Source organism: Lampetra planeri, chromosome 37 (assembly GCF_965212315.1).
Source record: "Lampetra planeri chromosome 37, kcLamPlan1.2.h2, whole genome shotgun sequence".
Taxonomy (NCBI): Eukaryota; Metazoa; Chordata; class Hyperoartia; order Petromyzontiformes; family Petromyzontidae; genus Lampetra; species Lampetra planeri.
Window position 1 is genome coordinate 9,070,826 of NC_136143.1, and position 24,348 is coordinate 9,095,173.

A 24,348-nucleotide genomic window follows, 5' to 3' on the forward strand; every position below is an offset into this window, starting at 1 on the left:
TGCACGGTGGTTTATTAATTATGACTTGGAACACGGAAATATGAACTCGAAGATGCTATTCGTTTCCCAACGACACTCGCCCGCCTGCTTTTAAGTGCCCATTCATCATTGCATCTGGCTGGAGCAATGCAGTGCAAGGCGCATTACAATGGCATTGTCATTTAGACATCGTGACCGAGTGGATGCTGGCTCAAAATGTTTGAAATTCAGAATGTCAACAATTTTACAGGGGTGTCCTCAAGAAGAGAAACATTTTTTGCGTATTTCCCCCCCCGTCCCTCCGACGTACCGTTTGAGAGATACATAGCGTGGCAGGCTGGACAGACGGATAGACGCTTGTGAATTATACAGATGATTATTTATGAATTTGGCTGGACATATCTTGACACATATAGGACTGCAGAGCTTGGGAAATAATTGGCGCTTGCTCACCGCCTAGCTGCCTTCCAGCTTGTCTGCGGTCCCCCAGCGATTGTTAGATCCACATTTTATAAACAACACTTTTTTTTTGTATATAGACTGTATATATGAAAACATTCTCGTGATGTAAATACTCCAGTATTGTATGAAATATGCTGAACCCGTGCACTTTGACACCGTGGTCTTACACGTGTTCTGTTAGTGGTTGCTCGTTTATGACATTTATATTTACCTTTGTTTACATAGACAGATTAAATTATTCAATCCGGTCAGATTAGTCACTCGGATTCTTCCACAGTGAGTGATAATGATAGTCAGTGACTTAAACTGTAGGGTAGTTTTTTTTGTTTTATGAAGGCGTCATTAAGTTGTAAATATGCAGTTATTTATTTTCAAGTTATGAAGTGTTTACTAAATGTATCCGGTGTTTATTACCTGCACTACATATGGAGGCTGTCGCAGCGAGAGCACATTCTACGTGAGCGTTCTCGCTTATCCGATTCCTCCAGGATGAACACATGATTCTGATGTGCCGTTGCATTATCCACGCTCTTATGCGGGGCCGGATTAAGGCTATTAAGGGCCTAAGGCTCAGAGGAGGGGACGGCCTCAGTATGTACAGTGTTACATATTACAAAAAAAATTGTAAGTCATGACACATGTACGTAAAATCAACACGACTCAAGATAAATTCATAAAATTAATCACTACACTCTAATTTATATAAAAAAAAACATGTTTCTCTTAGCTTTAGCTGTGGCAGAGTCGTTAATGATGCCACCGTGATGATTGGGCATACACAACCAGGAGGGCCTTAGTAGCCTTTGACTCTGCTCTTATTTATGCGTTTGACTGGATGGGGGATATTCATTGTGTGAGTGCGTTGAGTATAAAATACATCATGGATGCAATGTTTTTATTGATGTCAGTACGTGTTTGCTAAATGTGTCATTCGGATTTGGGGAGGGGGGGCGGGTTATCCAGTGAGCATGCCAACTTCGTGAGCGAACGTTCGTCCTTTGTTGGGATCAACGTTGGCACGCGTTTGGGATTGTTGGGGCCAACCTTGGCCTGGCGTTCGGATGTTTACTGGGTTAAGTGGCAACGAAGCAGATGCTGCACAATCTTGGCGAACCGCTGTTGTAATGTGTACACCGAGAAAAGTACACGCACATACACACACGATTTGCACGCTGTATAACTTATATATTTTAAATATTTGCTGTACACGTTTCAGCACGTGCATGCCCATGCGTTGGGGGGGGCACACTTTTACAAAATAAGCGAGATGTTTCCGTCTCAAGCGATTTCTCCAAAAGGTGTTCGATTTAAATGAATAAATAGCCGTGCATCTTTATCCATAGAAACGTGCATTTAGATTATTTAGCTGCTTTAAATGTCCACACATTGATACGCCACTTTGTTTGGCTATCATTTGTGTGCAGGATGCTTCTGAAAAATGAGTTAATAGCTGAGTGGGCTTTACCTGGTCAGACACACAAAAAATAGATAGTTTAATTTTATTTTTTATTTTATTTCTAACTACGTGACTTTACCGAAAGAACCAAATAGTATAGATAGTTTAGTTTTATTTGTTAAAACTTTCAAGCGATGTCTTAACATTTCTTTCAAATTAAGATTAAATATACTTTTTGGTTTTTTCGGTCATTTTATTTATTTACATTTTTAACCTGCGTGACTTTACCGAAAAAAAACAAATAGTATGAATCCTTGCAGTCACGAAAACTTCCAATTCAAGATTAAATATTCCGATGATTCACTCATTCCTCGATATCGATTCGGCGCGCGGACTCGCTGTTCATTCCCGTCGATTCGCGGAATCGATCCGGCCCCAGTCAGTGTAGGTACGCTGACTCCGCTCAGCGCCCCCAGCACAGCGAGCAGAGTCCACACTTTAGACGCCGCTTCTCTCTCTCTCCCCTCTCGCTCGCCTTCTTCTACTTCGTTTCATTGTCACACGCGGATCGTTTTCATTTCGTCTTAACGCTGCTGCTGCTGCTGTTGCAACAACACTGCCCCCCCCCCCCCGTTGTCGTGCTGACAGCGAAGGACACGTGGAGGAAGCGTGGAGGTAAATGGTTGCCGGCGTGCGTCCGTGCGTGTGCGCGTCGCTGGTTTGGCGTGAACTTTGTGCACCTAGCCTGGCACAACGAGACGCGGTGACGTCACCGAGTTATGAATGGCTGCTGCTTGTAGGTGTTGTTGTTTAAGGGCTTGTTGGCAATGTAGTGGTGGGGGTGGGGGTGGTGTTCAACGGGCACTGTGCACTACGGGACCCGGTTTTTTCAAAAAATAAATCCGAGTTCGGGTCTCAGTCACGATCCCCTCGGCCTTAATAACCGAGTTGGCACCCCCCGGTGTGAGTGGTGGTGCTTGCTGAGATGTCGGCATTGTGCGTGTGGGCTGGGCCGGTGGGTGGGTGGTGAAACAGCGGCCGCCGGTCGGGCGTGGTGCTTGCCGCTACCCCCCCCCTCCATCCCGTGTGGGGGCATCGTGCCAGCTTGCAATAGGTGCTCGCAAACAGCGCTTGGCACACCACACCACCATACCACCACACCACCCTGTTTCATTTGGCTACGTTGATCTCATCCAGGTTGCTCGAGGGAGGGTGGTGGTGGTGGTCTGTCCCGTGGTGACCCCCTGGCCCAGGGAGACTTCCCGACGGACACTTCACGTGGGCCTCCCGAGTGCACCTAGCCTGGCACGGGAGCTGTGGTGATTTCACTCGGAGGATGACTGCTTTTGCGAGGCTGTTTGGTCGTGGGCAACCACTGGGTCATTTCGGGCTTGAATGAGTTGAGTTGCACGGTGGGGAAGGGGGAGGGAGGGGTGTGGGTGGATCTATAGAATCTGTATATCGGGGGTGCTTAATAGGTGCTCGCTAACAGCATCTGCCCCAGTGGTCGACATCCACAGCTGGATGAGGTCCCATCTGCACGCTGTGCGTGTCGGGTCATCATTGACCATACTTCACCGCGCCGGTCACTGCGGATTTGTGAAGGCGGGGAGCACAGACGTGGGAAGATTTAGGATACCGTAGCAGCCTATAGCACCTGGGATGCACGGTGGACGCACTGTCCAGGCTCATGTGGGTACATCGCTGTGGGGTCCGTACCCAGTAGTTGCTAAGATTGTGCTTACGAGGTTGTCATTCGCATTGTGTTATTGAGATGGTGTTACAGAATTTGCTGATAGATTGCCGTGCATCCCTTTCTGCTGCTGCTCTTTCTCGATATTGGATGGTTAAGTTGGCTGTACTCGAGAAAACATGTACGGTGTACACTGGTTGTCTTATGGGGAAACGCTGGTCTCCGGCACAGGAATGTGGATTTAGAAAAAAAAAAGTCTTCATCATTGGCTCAGAGCCAAGGAATGTTGTAAACTCGCCCGACCACAGGGCGTCTACGGGGGTCTTGCAGGTGGATCTTGTCTCTTTACTTGGGTTCGGCAGAAGAGTTGGTGACGGCTTGGGTTGCCATTCGCTTTCATCCAGCAGTGGATCGATCACGGATGCCGGCATGAGTGTGCTGCTGCTGCTCCAGTGTGTGTGAGTCTTCTGCCAGCGAACGAAAAATCTCACGGACTTTTAATTGAGAGATGTTTTATAAGTGCCAACTGTTCACTTTAGTGTACGACTATTTATTAGCCCATTTCTGCATGTAACCCCCCCTCCTCCCCCACGCTTATTCGGTCATGGGGTGGATAGGGGGGGGGGGGTATGACCATACTTCACCATTGCGCTCAGCACCTGCGCCGCCGAAGATGATTACGCGTGCGATAGGCAATCGGTGGAGCCGGGGCGACCAGGTTGATATAACACTGACACGGGAATCGAACCCTGAACGCTGGCATCGCAGGGCCAATGTGGAATGTACTACCCATAAAGGCTCCAGCAGGTCAAACGGACAAAGAGCTGCCTCCCATTGCTTACATTATTTGTAAGCACTTGGACTCTGGACTTGTAAAACTGTTCGTTTTGTAGGCTCTCTTATCGGCGTTGCGAGTGTGTAAAGTGCCTTGTTAGAACGATGACGAGTGATGTGCAGGTATGGCCCTTGCTCAGTCCGCTGCTGGATGAGGGCCTCGCTCAGTCCGCGCGGATTGCGGGGTGTTATTTTGACCATACTTCACCACGCTGGTCGATGCGCATCGGTGTAGGCGGGGAAGGCGAACATGACGGCGTAGCACAGTATGGGTACATCTCTACTTGCGAACATTCGACTCGCAAACTCTCAGAGATACGAACAAACTTGGTCCGTATGTCCAGTTGCCTGCTCGGACCGAGAGTCTAAGTTCTACCGAAGCGCAATAGATGGCGGTGGTAGCATCTACTTCTGTAGAACGTGAAGAACCAGTGGCATCTACATCTGCAGAACGTGAAGAACCAGTGGCATTTACATCTGCAGGAGATCATACAAATTTTAAAGCAATTTCCCGTGTTCAGTGTACATGCCGTGCAACGCGTTTGGAATCGACAGGAGTAAAGTTGGACTTACGAACAGACCTCTGGAACCTATCTCGTTCGTACGTAGAATGAGTCCCTGTACCGTACACCAATGGCTTTTCCTCAGAGGTCGCAACCGGGTACCCGATACCCATACCCTACCCGATGCCCGGCTACCCGTAACCGGCCGGGTACGGGTACCCGTTTGCGACCCTGGTGCGGCCGGGTACGGGTAGGCCGTGAGTCACTGGTGAGTCACCGTTTGTCACTCATTTCCCAACGTCTTGTCTCTACTCACAATTCAAGTTCCTAGAATCAACCCACCCGCGCCTGCAACATGGCTTCATCCCAGAGGTCGCAATCGGGTACCCGATACCCATACCATACCCGATACCCGGCTACCCGTATCCGGCCGGGTATCGGGTCTTTAGTGTGGCCGCTGGTGGCCTTTAGTGAGGCCCCTGGTGGCCTGTAGTGAGGCCTCTGATGGCCTTTAGTGAGGCCCTTGGTGACATTTGGTGAGGCCCCTGGTGGCCTTTAGTGAGGCCTCTGGTAACCTTTAGTGCGGCCCCTGACGTTGCGGCCCCACGACAATATAAACCCACCACGATGGTTTCAAAATGTGTGGCGGCCTTTGCACACCGATCACAAAGTGTGACCCGCCCTCTAAAACTGAGTTGAACGCTGGGCTGGAGAGTTAACGTATACGATGTGGTGTCGTTGTACACGTCAACTCGCCACTCCGTTCCTTGAATTGTAGATAAGAGTTCGAGGCTCGCAGTAAAGTTTTAGAGCGTCTGAAATATCTCGTTGGCCACATGTTTATCGGTACAGTGCTTGCAACTCTGTCCCTGGGTGTGTGTAATGCGTCAGATTAAATACGAGTGTCTGAGTAACCATGTGTGTGTTTATGACAGTTGTGGATGGGTGGGAGTGTGTGAATGTGTACCTGTGTGTGTGTGTGAATGTGTACCCGTGTGTGTGAATGTGTACCTGTGTGTGTGTGTGTGTGAATGTGTACCTGTGTGTGTGTGTGAATGTGTACCTGTGTGTGTGAATGTGTACCTGTGTGTGTGTGTGAATGTGTACCTGTGTGTGTGTGTGTGTGAATGTGTACCTGTGTGTGTGTGTGAATGTGTACCTGTGTGTGTGTGTGTGAATGTGTACCTGTGTGTGTGTGTGTGAATGTGTACCTGTGTGTGTGTGTGAATGTGTACCTGTGTGTGTGTGTGAATGTGTACCTGTGTGTGTGTGTGAATGTGTACCTGTGTGTGTGAATGTGTACCTGTGTGTGTGTGTGAATGTGTACCTGTGTGTGTGGGAATGTGTACCTGTGTGTGTGTGTGTGAATGTGTACCTGTGTGTGTGTGTGTGAATGTGTACCTGTGTGTGTGTGTGTGAATGTGTGCCTGTGTGTGTGTGTGTGAATGTGTACCTGTGTGTGTGTGTGAATGTGTACCTGTGTGTGTGTGTGAATGTGTACCTGTGTGTGTGTGTGTGAATGTGTACCTGTGTGTGTGTGTGAATGTGTACCTGTGTGTGTGTGTGAATGTGTACCTGTGTGTGTGTGTGTGAATGTGTACCTGTGTGAATGTGTACCTGTGTGTGTGTGTGTGAATGTGTACCTGTGTGTGTGTGTACCTGTGTGTGTGTGAATGTGTACCTGTGTGTGTGTGTGTGAATGTGTACCTGTGTGTGTGTGAATGTGTACCTGTGTGTGTGTGTGTGAATGTGTACCTGTGTGTGTGTGTGTGAATGTGTACCTGTGTGTGTGTGTGTGAATGTGTACCTGTGTGTGTGTGTGTGAATGTGTACCTGTGTGTGTGTGTGAATGTGCACCTGTGTGTGTGTGTGAATGTGCACCTGTGTGTGTGTGTGAATGTGCACCTGTGTGTGTGTGAATGTGTACCTGTGTGTGTGTGTGAATGTGTACCTGTGTGTGTGTGTGAATGTGCACCTGTGTGTGTGTGTGAATGTGCACCTGTGTGTGTGTGAATGTGTACCTGTGTGTGTGTGTGAATGTGTACCTGTGTGTGTGTGTGAATGTGCACCTGTGTGTGTGTGAATGTGTACCTGTGTGTGCGTGTGAATGTGTACCTGTGTGTGTGTGTGTGAATGTGTACCTGTGTGTGTGTGTGAATGTGTACCTGTGTGTGTGTGTGAATGTGCACCTGTGTGTGTGTGTGAATGTGTACATGTGTGTGTGAATGTGTACCTGTGTGTGTGAATGTGTACCTGTGTGTGTGTGTACCTGTGTGTGAATGTGTACCTGTGTGTGTGAGTGTGCACCTGTGTGTATGTGTGAGCGCTGCATTACGAACCCGGAGACCAGAGTTCGATTCCCACTCACGGCCAACAACCAGTGATTTTCTGAACGGGTCACGGTCCTCCCCTAGGTCGACACGACCTCAAATCAGTAGCTGATGCGGTGTGTAAACATCGCCACTGGGGGAGACAAAGACAGCCGGACTTGCCCCAACAGTCAGTCAAGGCTATAGGGGGGATCTTTGTCTTTGTATGAGGATGAGTTTGTGTGCGTTCCACAGTGTACCTGTGTGTGTGTGTGTGGGTTGTCCAGTGCGTTGGGGAGGGAGCGGTGGCGCAGTGGTTAGCGCGCTGTGCTACGAACCGGACGAACCAACACCGAAGACGATTATCTGAACCAGTCCTGGAGCCTACATCGAGGTCGATTCGGTGTTAACACGACTACCTGGTGCGGACGTGTAGACATCGGCAGGGGGGGGGAGGGAGGAGAGACAAAGGCGGCCGGGAGTATATGTGGTGTGTGTGTGTCAGTCCCCCCTTGACTCATCGATGTTGGCGCTTGGTGTGGGCGTGCGTGAATTTTCACGGGTGGGTGACACACGGAAGTTGAAGTGTGTGTGAAGCCATAGAACGATGCACGTGTGTGTGTGTCTCGTCGAAGCATCCTATTGTGAGAAACAGGAATGAGTCGTTTTAAACAAATACTGGCTTTTAAACCATGGCGCTTAATAGTTTGTGCAAAGCCCTCGTCGTGCGTGGCTGTGACTGACCAGTTGTGTCAATTCGCCACCAAATAACAGTTGTGACTTTGTACAGCGAGATGCTCTGATCTGTTTGTGGGGTTGTTCCTGCGTGGACGCATCGGAGAAGTTGTGCCACTACACCTGCGGCAAAAAAACCAAAACACACGTGGACGATTTAAATGTTCCGCGAAAGCTACACTTGTATTACAGTGTATTGCAGAAAGCTGCACAATTATTACAAGACCGTGAGCGGATGATGATGGTGATGATGATCATGGCTGGGGGGGGGGGGCTTTCAACCAGCAGTGGATCGATCGTTGCTCACGATGATGCACGTTACGATATTTTCTCAGGAACCGTTTCGTGTTTTTGGTCTCTCGAGTTGCATTAAAAAAATAAATAGACCACAACGTTCCAGACGGGGTAGTTTGGGCGTCGCGGGCCGACGGTAGTGGAACGTGACTCATATTTAAATGACTCGTCAAACCAACCGGCGTAGAATGTTGTCTTTAAATGTGCCTTTAAATGTAGCTTATGCGAATGTGCGTTTAGTGGCGAGTGACATCACTGACATCGACTCTGCTCTTGGTAAATCGGTAACGTCTGAACTGGATGACCTTTGAAGCTTACGCGAACACTTATCTGGCCCCACATGATTTACGCTACAGGGATGATGAATTATTGTTGAACGATATACAGGAGAAGCTGGACATGAAACACCCATTGGAAGCAAGGCTCTCTGTGTGTTTATATCCAAAGTAGTGTTTGTAGTCCGAAGCGTCACTTTGCCTTCACCCACCAGTTTAATGTAAGCGCGTGTCTGCTTATACCCAGCGCATACTCTACTACTCTGTTAGGAAGTCAGCAGTTTTAGTTTTTTGGGGAATGCTGGGAATGATGAATTTTCATCATTGGCTCAGGACTGCAGACCAGAGATGAGTCAGCTGCTGCGTTGCTCGTTCTCAGGAGAAATTTGCAGTAGGGGTGGGGGTGATGATTTACTAAATTGTCTCCAAATTGACTAAATTGTGGGTAATTTTTTGTTCTTTTTAATTTGGCAAACTTGGACCACGAAACAGGCGTGCGCGCACACACACAAATGGCCTACTCTTGCCAACGACGTCACGTGATCTTTAATGTCCAACGTGAATCTAGCGGCAGACAATGTTTTGGTTGTTTCGGTTAACATCTACGCGCTCGCAGTATTAACCAGGGCGGCCACCCGCTTGCGAATGGCCGTGTGAGCGTCTGCGGCAGACGGAGATTACAGTGCCGCTGGGCCCAGGTCTGCTCGTGCGCGATGTTTTACTGTCGATTTATTTTTACGTCTTTAACTTTTGGTATGCGGCTGTGGGTTTTCTAACGATAACAAAAAAACCTTTAAAAAAATGTTTATATCTGTTGGTCTTGATAATTCTATGGGCGCCTGCATTAATACGCGCAGTTAGTTCTGCGAAACCTGTGCAAATGTGCATCGTTGGTGGAATGTGACAAAAGTTCAATTGTCCCCTCGATTCATAAAACGCGGATTATGCAACAGCGAAAGAATACAGGCACTATAAAACAAACTTGTTGTTCACCAAATGTCGAATTGGAGGGGGTGGGGGGGGTTGAAGGCGCAGAACGTGTTGTACGTTTGTATTTATCTGTAGAGTAATCGGTTGTTACCCGATGATATGTTTGAGGTCACTGACCCTCGACGAATGAGGAGCAATTAATTAAAGCAGCTCGCATCTAATTTGTCCGCGCGCTTAATCTGTAACCCGGATGGATAATAATCTGTCCTCTGGATGATGGGAGAGTTAACTGCATGAATTGCCGGTGCATGCCACAGACATTAAGCCCACTTTCAGGATTACAGTATACCATATATATAATCTATTTATATAAAAAAAAACATTATTGTTTACAGTCATTTATCAGTGTCGAAGTGAGGCACCAGATGAGGATGCTCAATCTACTGCTGCATGTTTTTTTTTAAACTTCACGTAACTTCACCACGCCAGTCATTGTGGTTTGGTGAAGGGGGGGGGGGTGGAGGGTTTGGGGCGAGCACCCCCACCCAAATCTGATGTTAGCTGTGGCCGGAAATCAAACTCGGAGTCACCAGGTTCACAGCACGGTCCTATATAACCACTGTGCCACCACGTGTGAGTGTGCGAGGATTTTTTTCCTTCCCCAAATCAATTTCATCAATCCACCAACAAAATCCGTCCAGGCCACGTGCTGCCAATTTCACCCAACGTTCCTTCCCAGTGACAAGCGTGCATTGTAGGCGGATGTAAGACATTGTGGCCGATGACCGGGCCTTGAGAGCACAACTTAGAAGACAAAGCAGCAACACTTGGCGGAGTTTATAAATAGGTCCACACTCTTTGGCTTTCGCACACCCAACAGACGGGGGGTCCATTTAATTCACTGCCTCGCCCGAAGTAGCGGTTCACATTTATTTCGCTTGTCACGGTTGTGTGTTTTTTTTCATGCTGTTGCGGCAGCACGTGTGTCGTACCTGATTTGAACTGGTCGTGAATTGGCACGTTTTGTCCACGCGACACAAACCTTGCTATTTGATCGTGTGTCGGGTGGTGGCGGATTTGAACGACGTGTTTATTTTTACGCGATCTAACCCCCCCCCCCCCCAAATAAAAATAAACCTATAATGGATAATATTGGTTGCGAATGCCCGCTACGTGTTCAAAACTGATTTGTACTCTTAGGCAATAATAAAGAGTCCTGTAACCTTTTGGACTTGGACCACCTGCGTTTTGGACATTGCACCTGAACTGGGGGTAACACATTCCTGCGGAGGGAGCTGGTAGGAACGTTGGGTTGCTCGGTCAATGGCCAGGGTCTACGGCGGCGTGGTGGATTCCGCAAATATGCCCGACTATGAGGGCGGGCACAAGCCAGTGTGAGTAGGTTAAACGTTGAGTTTTATAAGGGCACCACGGGGTGACCAGCCCCTCTCCACCCAGCCCCACCCCTCCCACCCCCCACCCAGCCCCACCTTCCTCGCCCAGCCCCTCCCCACCCTCCCCACCCAGCCCCTCCCCACCCTTCCCTCCCCACCCAGCCTCTCCCCACCCTCCCCTCTCCACCCAGCCCCACCCCTCCCATTTTTGGATGCACGACGGACGGACACAATAATCCCCTGTGGGCTGGTGTAACCAGGAGGTTCCTACCAGTAACAAAAAAAATACCCCAAAAGAGTCCAACCAAGGTTAGCTGAGCGTGACTGGGTGCGTGAGTACGGCCGTGTGAAGGAACTTCTTCTTTGCACGCTTGTCCACATTTCCTAGAGTTGGGGTGAACTGATAATGTCTGCGCTTGCACCACTTGGAAGTATACACCACTTACAGTTCGTGTTGTGTTTTATGTGCAATCTCTTGGTGGCGAGATGTTGTGTTCCTCGCCCGGTATGCACGAGGTTGTGGGCAGAGGTCGCAAACGGGTTTTGATTCCTTACCCGTACCCGGCCGCACCAGGGTCGCAAACGGGTACCCGTACCCTACCCGATACCCGGCTACCCGTACCCGGCTGGGTATCGGGTAGGGTACGGGTACGAGTACCCGATTGCGACCTCTGGGATGAAGCCATGTTGCAGGCGCGGGTGGGTTGATTCTAGGAACTTGAATTGTGAGAAGAGACAAGACGTTGGGAAATGAGTGACAAACGGTTACTCACCAGTGACTCACGGCCTACCCGTACCCGTACCCGGCCGCACCAGGGTCGCAAACGGGTACCCGTACCCGTACCCGGCCGCACCAGGGTCGCAAACGGGTACCCGTACCCGTACCCGGCCGGGTACGGGTAGCCGGGTATCGGGTAGGGTACGGGTATCGGGTACCTGGTTGCGACCTCTGGTTGTGGGTTTCGGTCCCCACCCTGACGATGCCTGCTGTATAGTTTGAGTTTGCATGTTCTCCGGGTCCTCCGGTTTTTCCCTCCACAGTAAGGAACATGCGTTGAGAGTATTTGGCTGCTATGCATTTCAAGATAAGGCCACCTCGTTAAGCTATCATTTGTGATAGCCAGGTCGCTTCTAAAAAAGAGTTATATTATCTTAATTTGAAGCTTTCGTGACTGCAGGAATCAATACTCTTTCGGTAAAGTCACGTAGGTAGAAGAACACATAATAAAAGAAAATAAAACACGATGTTTCGGTCGCAACACAAGCGTCCGTCTTCAGGTGAGAAAAAAATGATCTGCTGTTGTGGCTTTATATAGGCACGGAAGGGGAGAGGGAAGGGGGGGGGTCACAGGGGAGAGGGGGGAGGGTTTGTGGCGTGCAGGGACGGGAGGGGGGGCTAGCACCGGGGGGAGAGGGGGGAGGGGCCTTACCTGGTAAAAAAAAAGTAGAAAATAGCTATTTGCCTATTCTTGGTTCTTTCGGTAAAGTCACGTAGAAGGGAAATAATAAAATAATATAATGTTTGATCTTTATATTATTTTATTATTTCCCTTCTACGTGACTTTACCGAAAGTCACGTAGAAAGGACATAATAAAATAATATAATGTTTTATATTTGTATTATTTTATTATTTCCCTTCTACGTGACTTTACCGAAAGAACCAAGAATATGAATCCCTGCAGTCACGAAAGCTTTAAATCAAAAGCTATTTGCCTGTTAGGCTCAGGTCCATCTCATTCCTAATTTCGCCATTTGGGCTTCCACATCCATTTGCTTGATTTGTCCTTTAAAAAAAAAAAGGCGTGCATTATTTTCAAGCCTTTTTGCTGGTTGTGAACTCAAGTAGACCCAGGTAACACTTTACATCAAGCGTATGTATGAATACAAATTCTATTCGAAGTATTATGGTTGTTTTTGCATTCAATTCAGTAGGTTATTGCAGCTTTTGTTGCAAAAATTGCAGTATTATATTGGTGAAGCACTTGGCAGCTATTGTGGTTGCTGCATATGCATAGCACCTATATTCTTTGGGTTTTTCGGTAAAGTCACGTAGATAGGTTGAAAGAAAATAACAAAAAATAACAAAAAACGACGACGTATTTTTTGGTATTTTCTTTGAACCTATCTCCGTGACTTTACCGAAAGACCCAAAGAAGATGAATACCTGCAGTCACGAAAGCTTTAAGTCAATGCATAGCAGCCTCAATGCACTTCACGTGAGGTGGCTGTTCCAAAGCTCTTCAACAGCAGCCAGAGAGCCTCAGACCAGCAGTGCTTTAAAGTGTTAACTTGCCTCTTAAGTGGCTCTTGATTGATTCAGAAAAGCAATATTGAGAACTGTGAATTGCAGCACTTGCATCATTGTTCACCTTTATTTGTCATAAAAACAAAAGCGTTTTGGTGTCGCTACCATTTTTAGCGATCGTTCTAATTGGGAGAATTTTGATGAGATGAACGCGGCTATTGTGTTTCTTTGTGCGACATGCGACCTCGATTTAATGGTCTGTGCGCTATTTCCACTTGTTGCCAGCTTTGATTTGCCTTTGCAAGGTGAGTGCGCACGCGTTGAACGGGAGCTGTGTACATGTGACAATCTAACGGGGCTTTGTTGTGTCACAGAAATGCACGGCAATTACACCACCCCTAGCACGTGGGTGATTTGACCATCTTCGGGCGCATTAAGATGCCACGTGGTTCTGAAAGCTTTCGTATCCATGTATTTTTTTTGTATCCTCCTTGCAGACGTATCGGTGTCCCTCTTTGGAGATAGCCATACTGAAGCTGCAGCTTGCAAGTGGGTGTAATGTGAAAGCAAACGTTTGGCATCCGGGTTTTTAGGAAGTTTTTTGTTGTTGTTTGCCCCGCTTTTGTCCTGATCGCGCTGTCGGCGTCAAACAACGGGAATCTCTCTCCCCTGGGGAGCAGCGGTCATCCTTTCCTCGTTCGAGAAGGGCCCCACAGGATGTCGCAGGGCGACCTCTGAGCAGAGGTCGCAACTGGGTACCCGATACCCGTACCCTACCTGATACCCGGCTACCCGTACCCGGCTGGGTACGGGTACGGGTAGCCGTTTGCGACCCTGTTGCGGCCGGGTTACGGGTAGGCCGTGAGTCACTGGTGAGTAACCGTTTGTCACTCATTTTGGGTAGGGTACGGGTACGGGTAGGGAACGGGTACCCCTACCCGGTTGGGTACGGGTACGGGTACTCATTTGCGACCCTGGTGCGGCCGGGTACGGGTAGGGGTAAGGAATCAAAACCCGTTTGCGACCTCTGCCTCTGAGATCCCTTCACGTGACCCCTGTTCCACACTGAAGGGGGCAGCACTTACCCACCACCTCCTCTGCCGCTGATAGTAATGTTAGTGGCACGCCAAACGGTGTATTTATTTCTCCGAGCTAAAATGCATCCAAATTAAGTTCAGAGACAAATTGAATGTCACGTGTGTGTGTTTTTTTTGTGCGTGCATTCATTGGTGACTGGAATGAGAACATCAACTTTACTGCAATCGAGAATCTGATTTAATCGCAGGCGGATTGCCCCTGGTCTAAACTCCGTATCTCATCGGTGCCGGCTCACAGCTCTGACCTCGGAGCCACGCGGCCACCCCAACTGTTTGGCGTGCTCTTTAATCACGATAATATCTGCGGGAGGATAAGCTGGTGGAATATTGCACGGGCAAGAATCGTAGACATCCCCATTAATGTAGCATTTTAAAAAAACAAATTGCCTTGGGCAGGACGCGATGTTAACGATAACAGACCAGGCTGAATTTGAGCCAGTATGGAGACTCACAAGATAGCAGTGGGGTGGGTAGAGTGATGTAATCTGGACTCTCTCGCTGTGTAGGACTAGAAACAATTGTTTCCACATTCGAAATGTTAATCCTGAAGTGGATAGAGACTGGTGAAATGAAAATCACGCATTGTGTTGTCCTGGAGCATCATGGATAAAAACAGAACTCCGTTCTCTGTATCCATGAATTTTAAAAAAATGTGTCAGTCCATCGGCCTATGAGCTTTCCAGACCAATGTTCCAGGGCAATCATATTAAGCAGCATTTGATGAGGCAAGCAAGCAAACTTTGGACCAGTTTCGACCCTCTCTGTGTATGTGACAGGTCTACAAGCATCCTGCTATCACCACGTGTGCGGCCGGGTGCTTTTGATGTTGCTCAGCCATTTGTTTGTGATGAAGGAACCACTTCTGGGTGGGTGGGGTGGAGAGAATGGCAGCGTTCCGAATGATAGCTCTCCCATTCAATATTCATCGCGTTGTGGTGTTGTGCAAACGAGAGGGAGTGGTGTGGAAATGTGTTTTTTTAAATGGTGAGGCAAGTCACGCGCGCCAAGCAGCAGCACCCCCTTTGTGATCGACCCTTGGTGGCTTCGCTCGTGGGTGAACGGGGAACGAGGCCCCCCACCCCGCTTCTCTCTCTCACTGCACTACGGGGCAGTGAGCCACAGCCCTTGTGAAGAGCGCTACAGTGGAGGTATGCGGGTGGCCCCTTTTTTTGTTTCGCCGCTTAATGCTGCTGCTGTGTCTATTTGCACAGTTTTGGCGTGCAGGCTAAGGGCAACCTGATATAGTTACCATAGAGTCAAGTGGAAAAAGTGGTTCTACCGTGAATCATGTGACTGACTCTTTGCTCATGGCGTTGCGCATGCCTCACCTTCCGACTGCATTTTTTTGTGGGGGGGGCGGGCGGTGATCGGTGGTGGCGCAATTGGTTATCTGAGCGTGCTAAGAATCCAGTGACATGTTCGATTCTGAAACCCCCCTCCCCCCCCCCGGCTAACTTCAGTGTCGAGTTCTATACATCAGAACTGGCTCCAGACCCTCCCACCTGGTATGGTGTGTAGACATCGGCACTGGGGAGACAAAGGCAGCTGGGTGTGGCGATGACAACACCACCACCACCCCGTAAGGCAGCGCCAACGTTAATCGGTGCTCGCGAACAACAACACTTTAGCCCAAAGGTGTGTTCACGGCTTACACGGAGGATGTTTTTGTGTGTTTTCGTGCCTGCCCTCCTTGGCTTAATTGTGTTTGTTGGGCCAACACATCGGCAACGGGAGAGCCGCAAAACCACCGCGGTGACATGCGCCGCTGCTGCCGCCTCTGTATGCCCATTGTCGCAAGTGCTGCTCCAGGAAGCGGTGCGCGCACATCGCAAGGCCCCATTGCATCCCGTAGCAAACCTACGGCGAGAGGAGAGAGAGAGGCACGCACACACACGGGAGACCCGTGAAGACGCAGGGAAGCCGGAGCTAGAGAGATGTACACAATGTGATCCTCGGGTTGCTTCACCTGTCTGCCCAGGGTTTTTGGCGAATATTTTGCGGGATGGTTGAGCAATTGGCGCATTGTGCTTTGTGTGGCACGGATTCATTTGCGACCGAGATCTGGTGGCTGTAACGCGTCGTGCTTCCAATACGGTGTGCCGCACAGATTCGATGGGCCGAGGCCCACTGAGAAATTTCGTCTGAATTTGGCCTGTCGAAAAGGTGACAGCCGTAGGCGGTCCATTATAGATACCCCACTGATTTCCTACGGCTCTCTGCTCAACACGCGATTGATCATTGTGAAAGCGATGGCTCCACATGTTACAGACGATTACGTGTATCAATAAGAATGAATCGCCGTATTGAGATTGGCGTGATACATGTGAGGTATTGGAAATGACGGCAGGAAACTCCTTGACGGGTAACACACTTCTTTTATTAAATCTTCACTTATCTCGATACAACGTGTAGTCTCTATTCTTCCGCGTACCAGACACCGGTACAACTCGTAACCTCTTCTCTTCTTATAACACACCGTACTGAACTCGTGTAGACTCCAAGCCTCTAGCTACACACACCTCACTCGTCTCGTGTAGACTCGCCTCGTGTAAACCCTATGCCTCTGGCTACACACACATCACTCGTCTCGTGTAGACTCTTCTCGTGTAGACCCTTCTCGTGTAGACCCTATGCCTCCGGCTACACACATATCACTTGTCTCGGGTAGATTCCTCTTGTGTAGACTCGTCTCGTGTAGACCCTACGCCTCTGGCTACACCTATACCACTCGTCTCGTGTAGACTCTAGGCCCCGGCTACACACTCGGCATGCTGACACTGCATGCTCACACTACCCCCGCCTCTGGGTTACACAGAGTCCCGGTCCTCTCAGGACAGCGGGACTAGGTACCGCAGGGCCCTGGCTCTTCTTCCCGTCTTCTGTCTTCGCTGGTTACACTCCCCCTGTGCGCCTGTGCGCATCCCCTTATATAGTCGTTCCTCCCGGGAGACGGAGCGGATGCGGACCTCGATGCGAGCATCGCTTGTTGGTGAACCAATCACAACGCGCTATCTCTACGATCCTTTCTCCCCAACGCGTGTTTTCACTCACCACCCAATCACGCCGCGCTGGCACCTGATCGCTACCCCAGCGCGTATATCACCACTACACATGTACGGGCTTGGAAGCAAAGTGTCGCTTTATCTACATTATGGAGAAATCTAACCTTATTTCAGGTGGGATATCTATAAATGTCACCCCAGTATTTACGACACACACGGCAGAGGGAGAGACGGAGGAACGTGGAGAGAGCGAGAAGACACGAGGGGGAGGAGGAGGGGAGGGGAGGGTTGGCTTTGGTTCTGACGCGGGAACTCACCTGGGGCCCAATTGCCGTGTGGTCACGTGACCTGCACACCTGAGCGCTCTCTCCCTTCCTGGCTGCGCTGCTCACGACCCGAGTTAATGATAGACGTGGAGGGTGTTTAGTGGTCTTGTACTGAAAGTAATTACATTCCACTCTTGTGCAACTGTGAGTATAACTTGCCTATATATTGCAGTTTATAGTTGGTGGGGGGGTGGGATTAAAAAAAAACAACCACTGCGTGAAAATAAAAACGTAGCTGCAGAAACGGGTTTTGCTACGGCGGCTGATTGTGGTATGATAGAGGCGCGATTATGTTCAGCTCTGGCTGCGGCTGAAGCAGTGTTAATGTTGATAATGGAACTGGGGGGTGGCATGTTGTCGGTTGTTGTAAACGTTCGATTCCAGTGGTGGTCCCGATTTTTAAATACTGCGGGTGAACTAAACCGTAAACGCACGCGCGCAGCGGACGTGAAAGATCCCGTGAAGTCATTCGCAAGAGTAGGCCGCTGTCTGCTTGTGTCATTGTCCAAATTCGCAAATTGTAAAGAATACTCGAAAACTATTAAATTCGAATACATGGCAATGATTGCCCCCCCCCCCACCTCCTCCTGCGAAAACACGGCCGGAGCCTCCTGAAACGGAGTCCCAAGGCGCCATGAGGCTTTCCTGGATAAATAATATAATCATAGTAGAAACGTAAACAGTAAAAAGTGACAGGAATTGTGTGTTTTTATTTTATTCGAGTCAACGGTGGCTGTATATGGATGAAAATCGTCAAAAAAACGTGTTGATGACCGAATATCCAACCAAAGACCGAAACTTTGACTACGACAAAATGCGTGATTAGAGTTTGAACGAAGATAGCTTGGTAACGTTGCTTGAGAATTTCAGTGCACCGAGTTCACCGATTGGCCGTCCTGATAATATCACAGTGGAAAAAATTCCGTGTCCCTGGCACCAACGTTTCAACAACGAGGAGTGGACAAATGATTTGCATCCTTAGTCGACTGAAACACATTCCTGCGGAGGGAGCTGGTAGGAACGTTGGGTTGCTCAGTCAATGGCCAGGGTCAACGGCGGCGTGGTGTATTCCGCAAATATGCCCGACTGTGAGGGCGGGCACAAGCCGGCGTGAGTAGGTTAAACGTTGAGTTTTATAAGGGCACCACGGGGTGACCAGCCCCTCCCCACCCAGCCCCACCCCTCCCACCCCCCACCCAGCCCCACTCTCCCCACCCAGCCCCTCCCCACCCAACCCCTCCCCTCCCCGCCCCCCCACCCAGCCCCACCCAGCCTCTCCCCACCCTCCCCTCCCCACCCAACCCCTCCCCATCCTCCCCACCCAGCCCCTCCCCACCCTCCCCTCTCCACCCAGCCCCACTCCTCCCATTTTTGGATGCAGGACGGACGGACACAATAATCCCCTGTGGGCTGGTGTAACCAGGAGGTTCCTACCAGTAATAGAGAAAGACTATTTAAAATCCGCAGGCTTATTCTTGAGTTAAAAACTCCACAGATTGTCACTGACTAGACTGATACCATTACTAAAATATGAGAAAAATCTTGAGTGTATTACTACCGGGCTGAATTCAGGAACTTAAAGTTATGTGGGTGTGTATATATATGCATGCTGTGATGTTGGAACGTGGGATTTTTTTTCACATTGAGGAAGCCGCTGCAATTAGAAATTCAAAGCCAACTCGTTGCACCATTTCCGCCTGGGAACATGTCTCTTACACCACACACACACGCGCGCGCACACGCTGTGACCCTCCCGATTGAAATTGTCATTGTTCAGGCTGCCTCTCCATTGACAAACCAATTATTTTCCCCTTGCGGTAGTTTGTTGTGGTCGGACGTTGAACCCAATGTCGCATGGTTCACAAGTGCAGTTGCCCTACAACCGAAATGCCACCGTTCACACCGTTAAGCATGCGTTATGGGAATACAAACCGTGTTTGCACGCGCTATTTGACGCATCCATCGCAGACAAAATAATTGGAGTGCAAAATTGTTGATCATATATTGGTTTCAACATATGATAATGATAATAATATAGCATTTTAGCCATGTGTAAGTCCACTACTGGATGGAGGCCTCCCCACGCCATACCAGTCTTGGGTGTTGTGTGCCAACCACTCTACCACCCCCATGCATGTTTACGTGCACATGATGTGTGTCACCAACATCAGCGCTGGGGTGAGCGGGGACAAAGACGATCGGGAGTCGAAGTAAATCAGTGGGATCGATAGTGGCGCTCTGCGCTGGCCTTAATGAGTTCTGGCTAACATGAATTGCCACTATTGCCTATGAACATCCAGAGCCCTGTTGACAATCCACTGCTGGATGAGGGCCTCCCCCGCCTCATTTGGCCGTACTTCACGCCGGTCGGTGCGGTTTGGTGACGGTGTGTAGGGGGAGCGCACGGCACTGTCCAACAACGGAGGTAACCGCCGTGCCCGTCTGCGACGTTAACCTCCTGCAGCAGCCCTTCGGCCGCCCGTCGTTTCGTACGGCGGCCGCCCGTCCGAGCACCTTCCAGGCTCGGTGCTGCGCATCCCCCGCCTACGATGAGCACGCTCTGGCCGCGTACGGTGGGAAAGAAGTCCCGGCGCGCTCGCGTCTTCCGTTCCCTGCCGCGATGGCCGGGCACGTTCCGTGCGAGTGGGGTTGGAGGCCGTTGACCCTCCGTACGTTGACGCGCGGCGCGTTAACGATGCCGCCAGATGATGCGTGGATCTCGCGTGCGCGCGCTGCGTTCCCCGCGTCTCTGGTATTAAATTTGCATGGGATGAGACAATCTCGCCGAGGAACATTGTGAGATGTTACTGTACAGTAACAGGTCGACGCCGGCTCGCGGACCGCTTATCGCCGCCTCCTGAAGCGTTTGTCAAACGATGTAAAAAAATTCACGTGGCTTCAACTTTTAATTTGCGTTCGGGACAGCCAGGAAAAGTAGGGAGGTTAACGCTTCTCGTTTCCGGTCTGTGTGTTCTCTTTTCCTCCGGTTTGATGGCGAGCGGCTCTTGTCTGACACTGTTTTAAGTACACCACCGTTTGGCTTCAGTTTGGCGAACTAAACGATAATACGGGCGTACGGTGCAAGTGGTCACACCGCAGTTAGTTCATCTTCGGCAGGTTGGGCGTGGTGGGGTGATGTGTTGGGTGCTCCCAACTCTTCCCAGGCGTCTGGCCAACGTGGAAGAGGAGGCCAAAATACCCTCGAGGTCAGTGGTTCTCAACTGAGGGCACGCGGACTCCTGGGGGGCCACGTGGCAGTGTCCCAGGAGGGGGTACGCGAGGTGATTTCTAAACGTGGGAAATTCTACGTCAGAGAAATTGCGCAATAATCGTGTATGAATCTGCCAATATAAAATAACATGCGAGACCACAATATTGAACTCATCGATGGTAAACAATGCGGGTTTGCAAGAGTAAACAACGAGCGCAAACAAATGACGTCACGCACGCAGAGGCATCCGTTAACTTTTTAAAATTCGAACTTGATTTGAAGCTTTCGTGACTGCAGGAATTACTCTTTGGTTCTTTCGGTAAAGTCACGTAAGAAATAAAATAAATTCAATAATAGAGTACGACGTTTCGATTGCAACACAAGCAACCGTCATCAGGTAGCACTAAATTTGAGAGAGAGACAAGACACGGAGACACACAGTCACTTAGCTCGTTAGGATACACCTCTCAAAAATTAATTCACACTTTTATTTCTCAGACACCGCATTGGGTCGGGCAACTACTCTGTTGAAACGAAATTGAACAAGGGGCGGCGGGTGGTGGGAGGGGTACAGCAGTAGCCAACAAATATTTGAGAAGCCACCGCTCCAGATGGACTCCCTTGAGCTTTCTACGATGGTGGCCCTTCTCTCAGCAGTGGCTTGAAGGCTTTACGGGGCTCCCATCGTTTGCGGGGGGGGGGGGCCCATCGTTTGCGGGGCCCCCACTTCAACCTTCGTCACCGTTTTACAGTGCATTGGAGTTAATTGCATCAGTGGCGTGATAAAATGGCAGGGGTGATGTGGTCGTAAAGGTGTTGGTTGGTTGACTGCTTCACCAGCACACAGGCCACAGATCGCTTCAACCGCTGACTCGGAGGTTGCAGCACAATTTGGTGGGATCTTCTCTCCATTGTTGGCTCAGGGCCGGGCAGTGGAAATTCCACGTTCAGAGAGTTGAGGTGGGGTGGGTCCGCTGGTCTCATTTGAATCGGCAACTGTGTTGACTTTGCACAAAGGTGGTGTACTCAATTTTATCAGCACTTGAGGGTGCATAATGCTGATTCAGTGCACAAAGTTAGCGTATGACTCACAAACCTCCGATTGATTGTGAGTCAAGCACTCTTGCCGCAAGTCCCACTTGGCCTCATGAAGTAAGCGCAATAAATTGCAGGGCTGCACCTTTGTTTTTAAAAAGGTTATCTTTTTTTGAGAATGATCTGGCCCCCCCAATCTTTGCTGGCAAGTAAGATAACCACCAGGCAACTTGGCCACCCTAGGCTGAAACAATGATGCCGTAAAAGACTTGTTGAATGTGTGAAGAATTTAGATAATTTCTATATATTCTGAATGTCTTTGCTTTGGTCTGGTGATAGGCCTCTGCAGATGAGACATCATGTAACTGTTACTGCTTCCGTAACAAAACGAGCAAAATAAAACTGCCTTTAAATAGACTTTGATCAGGGCTTGTACTACACCGCTGAGTAACACGTTGCTTAACAATTTGGTCAATATGTATGTATATGTACGTACGTTGAACTTTCGCATTGTACGTAGCCGACCGCGCTAATCGGAGGTGTGGATGCATAGACCTTCCACTGATATCGTTGCCTGATTTCATACTCTTGGAGAAAAAGGAATACAGAAAACAAGCTGACAAGTGTGCAAAGTAGCGTGGCGAGATACATGCTTGGAATTGCAGTGAGAGACTGAACGAGGAGCACGTGCGTTAGAGAACATAGGCATGTGAACGACATAGTCATGTTAACGACATAGGCATGTTAACGACATAGTCATGTCATACTTTGAAGAAAAGTAACACAATTACTCAACCCATTCATCAATAACACTGCGTTAAAAGGAAAAATACGATGTAATAGACCATTGCCCAGAACCGTCACCTATTATAAAGGATGCTTGACAAAAATTTCAACACTGAATTGGGACTGGTTTTTAACACACTGTAACGTGATGACAAATGTAAATGTTAATAGCTTCAAAGAGTCAGAGTCTCCCACTCGTTGTCAACACGTGGCCTGGAATCTTGTCCATGTGGTGGTCTCCAGAGCCCTGAGACACATTTCTTGTGCTATTATTGCAAATTCTCAGAAGTTTTACCTTTTTTTTTTAAGCACCCCTGTTTTTATATTTCCTTTTTAAGGCAGTGTTCTTGACAAATGTGTTGCGTTGGTCGTTGTTGCTTGTACACCACTGCGGATGCAGCATCACCACATTCACTGTGAAGAAAAGCCAAGTGGGCCCTGGGCAGGACGCTCCACCTCTCCTCCGCCAACTTCACTGGCTTCCCGTTTACTACACCGTCATCTTTTCAAATACCTGACGGTCGTCTTTAAATCTCTCCGTGGCCTTTCCCATCCACCCACCCACCTTATCTTGCCTCTCTCATTTTTTAAGTCTCTCCCCCCCCCCTTCTCTCTCTATCCCTCCCCTGTGGACCAATCTTGTTTTCGATCTTTCTCCCTCCTTGCATCTCCTATCACTGGAATCGAATTCTCCTGTATGTCAACCTCCTTCTGTTCCTGTCTTGAAGCCTCAACCTCTTCTCCATCGTCGATTCCCTCCTCTCACCCTTCCCCTCCCCTCGATCCCGTCCCTCCCCTGCCCTTTCGTGATCCCGTGTCCCCTCTGTTACGGTCACCCATTCCTCGGCCCTTGCAACTGCCCTCGCTGTCGAAATCCCTCTTTATTTTTGTTCACGCTTTTAAACTATGTAAAGCGCCTTCAGCCAAGGCGCTCGATAAATAGAAAATAAGACGAGGATGGTGGCCGACGGGCAAGACTGGTGATGGAGTGGCAGCCAAGGAACGGAATGTGTTCGCGAGGATAACTGCCGTGAAGACGGAGCGATCTGATTGGTTGAGGTGCCGGGCAGGGTCGTTAGAGGTGGCGGCCAATCGGGAGGCCTTCATCCAGCCATGGACTGGCCAGCGATTTTGATGAATAACAAACGCACCTACATTTATTTAGACTTGGGCTTTCCGTTTGTTGAAGTCATTGATTCCTCGACTCATTAAGCCACGGGGAAAAAAAGTCTCGCTGCTGGACGTACAGTGATGAGCGGGGGTTTGGTCATATCAACGACGTTATCGGTCTCGTTATTCTGGGCGTGGCCTGTAGGGGGTTTCCTGCCTTCGGTTGGTGAGGTGTGGTCAGGTAACTCCCCAGCACCTGTACGTGCGAAGTGAAAATGCCCTCGTTTTCCAGGAGTAGATTGCCAAAAGGGCGACTTCCTTCCTTGCACGGCCCGACTCTGGAATTGCCTCCCAATGGTCTCTTTTTCCCCAGCTCTTAAAATCACATTTGCGCCATCCAAGAAACGTGTGAACTCCCGTAGATTGAAACTTTGATGGCAGTGCTGTTTGTTGCTGACCGATTTGAGGTTTCGGTTCCTTTGTGTGTGCGTGCTCAGCATCTCTGTCAAGCACACAACAGGTTCGGTGTATTTTCGTTAAAAAAATCGTCGTCGTTTATTGCATGTGGCAGATTGCTGAAGAGATTTCCGGGATTATCCCGCAAACAGTCGCGCAGAGAAGTCTGCGTGCGTCAGTGTCGGGATAGGGAGGAGAGCTCAAAGAATGTTGGACAGGTGGCTGGTGCCGTGCCAATATAGCCGCATTTCCTTTCCACGCTGGTGCACTTTAGA

At 49.4% G+C, this 24,348-nt stretch overlaps 1 protein-coding gene across 1 annotated transcript in view; it reads left to right on the forward strand.

Annotated features, from left to right (window-relative positions):
- Positions 1–2,257: 2,257 nt before the first annotated feature.
- The window catches only part of MYO1C (myosin IC), an 85,408-nt gene continuing 63,317 nt past the window's right edge, over positions 2,258–24,348 (forward strand). The window contains exon 1 of the mRNA XM_078612014.1: positions 2,258–2,512. The gene's annotated coding sequence lies outside the window, so the exon portion shown is untranslated. The remainder of the gene's footprint in view (positions 2,513–24,348) is intronic.